Here is a 2,563-nt window from a genome sequence, read left to right as displayed (position 1 = left end):
TTAAAAAACAAAAAAGAAATGATTCCATTTATACAAAACTCTAAAAATGCAAACTACTTTGTATATCGACAGAAAGCATATCAGTGGTTTCCTGGTGTCAGGCAGGGAGGAGGAAGCAAGGAAAGGCAGGAGGGTGGGATGACAAGGAGCACAAGGAAACTTTGGGGATGATGGATGTGTTCGTTATCTTCATCGTGGTCCCAGCTTCATGGAGGTATACATATGTCAAAACCTATCAAATCCAGTATATGTATGGGTTTTTTTTTTTTTGAGACAGGGTCTTGCTATGTTGGCCAGGCTAGTCTCGAACCCCTGGCCTCAAGTGATCCGCCTGCCTCAGCTTCCCAAAGTGCTGGGATTACAGGTATGAGCCACCACACCCAGCCATGTTTTTGATACCTCAGCAAATGTGTTGTGGGGAGGAGACAAGGAGAGAGAGAGAGAGAAAGAAAGAGAGAGAAGGTCAGCAAGAGAGAAGGAAAGAAAGAGACAGAGAAGGGTGAGAGAGAGAGAGAGAGATTTCCCATGGGAAAAAATGTCCACAGTGAAGAATAGCTAAAATCAAAAAGCCTGACAACACCAAATATTGGAAAGGCTGGAAGCAACTGAAACTGTCTTACCTGCTGGCCCTGGCATGTCCCAAGCACAGAAGGGAAAGCTGGAACATTTTGAGAAACACACTCCAAGGTGCAGGGACTCCTGAGGAGCAGGCCCGGGGAAGGGTCTCACTTGCCCAGGTCTAAAGTCGGTGCTGTTCAGGGGCTATGGGAGGTGGTGTTCCCCACTTTTCCTCCTTCAGAACTCCCTCACGATAGAAGGGGGTTGGGACCCAAGTCAGGCCCCAAAGCAGCACTTGCCCACTCCACACTCAGGCCGTAACCGCACATTCTGATCAGCATGAGAGGACCACTCCAAGTTCCTAACATTTCTAACGAATGCAAAACACTTGACCTTAAAGTTGGCCTGTGCAGGCTTATTTGGGGTAAATAGAAGGTTTCTATTAGGCTCTGGAAACAGTGAAAATAGCTCATACACCTATAAACTCTCAAGGAACTGGAGAATCATCCTGGTTTGAAACCAGAATTTGAAGGCCCCACTCAGTTCGAATGTGGGAGATGGACACTCAGTTCGAATGTGGGAGATGGAGGTTGCAGTGAGCCAAGATTGAACCACTGCACTCCAGCCTGGGCAACACAGTGAGACTTCACCTCAAAAAAAAAAAAAAGGCTGGGCTTGGTGGCTCACACCTGTAATCCCAGCGTTTTGGGGGGCCAAGGTGGATGGATCATGAGGTCAAGAGATTGAGACCATCCTGGCCAACATGGTGAAACCCCGTCTCTACTAAAACTACTAAAATTAGCTGGGCGTGGTGGTGCACACCTGTAATCCCAGCTACTCAGGAGGCTGAGGCAGGAGAATCGCTTGAACCCAGGAAGTGGAGGTTACAGTGAGCCAAGATCACGCCACTGCACACCAACCTGGTGACAGAGTGAGACTCTGTCTCAAAACAAACAAACAAAAAAAAAGTTGGGCTGGGCACAGTCACTCACGCCTGTAATCCTAGCACTTTGGGAGGCCAAGGCGGGCGGATCACGAGATCAGGAGATCGAGATCATCCTGGCCAACACGATAAAACCCCATCTCTACTAAAATACAAAAAATTAGCCGGGCGTGGTGGTGCATTCCTGTAATTCCAGCTACTCAGGAGTTTGAGGCAGGGGAATCGCTTGAACCGGGGAGGCAGAGATTGCAGTGAGCTGAGATCACACCACTACACTCCAGCCTAGGGATAGAGCAAGACTACATCTCAAAAAAAAAAAAAAAAAAAGTTAATTTCATAATGAAACATAAAATAATGCTTTTAAAGACTATTGCAGGCTCAAACCTTTGCGCTGACATGGCTAAATGTACCAATAAAGTTGGAATTGTCAGTAAATACAGGATCCGCTACGGTTAGTTAATTTCATACTGAAAAGTTAATTTCATAATGAAACATAAAATAATGCTTTTAAAGACTATTGCGGGCTCAAAACTTTGCACTGACATGGCTAAATGCACCAATAAAGTTGGAATTGTCGGTAAATACAGGATCCGCTATGGTGCCTCCTTCCGGAAAATGGTGAAGAAAATTGAAACCGGCTAGCACGCCAAGTACACTTGCTCTTTCTGTGACAAAACCAAGATGAAAAGACGAGATATGGGGGTCTGGCACTGTGGTTCCTGCATGAAGACAGTAGCTGGTGGTGGCTGAACCTACAATACCACTTCTGCTGTCACAGCAAAGTCTACAGTCAGAAGACTGAAGGAATTGAAAGACCAGATGTTTCTCCACCATTGGAGACATCACTAGCCTTTAATAAATGGGTTAACTTATGTAATAATAAAAAAGGACTATTATCAGGGTAATTCCCTAGGGCTATTGTCCTAAACTTACTTTCTTTTTTTTCTTTGAGACTGAGTCTTGCTCTATTGCCCAGCCTGGACTGCAGTGGTGCCATCTCGGCTCACTGCAACCTCCACCTCCTGGGTTAAAGTGATTCTCGAGCCTCAGCCTCCAGAGTAG

The 2,563-nt window shown here is 46.0% G+C and overlaps 1 pseudogene; it reads left to right on the top strand.

The window, feature by feature from the left end:
- Nucleotides 1-2,044: 2,044 nt before the first annotated feature.
- LOC112135775 (large ribosomal subunit protein eL43-like) lies at nucleotides 2,045-2,350 on the top strand (annotated as a pseudogene).
- Nucleotides 2,351-2,563: the final 213 nt, after the last annotated feature.

Source organism: Pongo abelii, chromosome 10 (genome assembly GCF_028885655.2).
Source record: "Pongo abelii isolate AG06213 chromosome 10, NHGRI_mPonAbe1-v2.0_pri, whole genome shotgun sequence".
In the NCBI taxonomy this organism is placed as follows: domain Eukaryota; kingdom Metazoa; phylum Chordata; class Mammalia; order Primates; family Hominidae; genus Pongo; species Pongo abelii.
The sequence above is the reverse complement of the archived record's forward strand: the minus strand, read 5'-3'. Positions and strand labels throughout refer to the sequence as shown.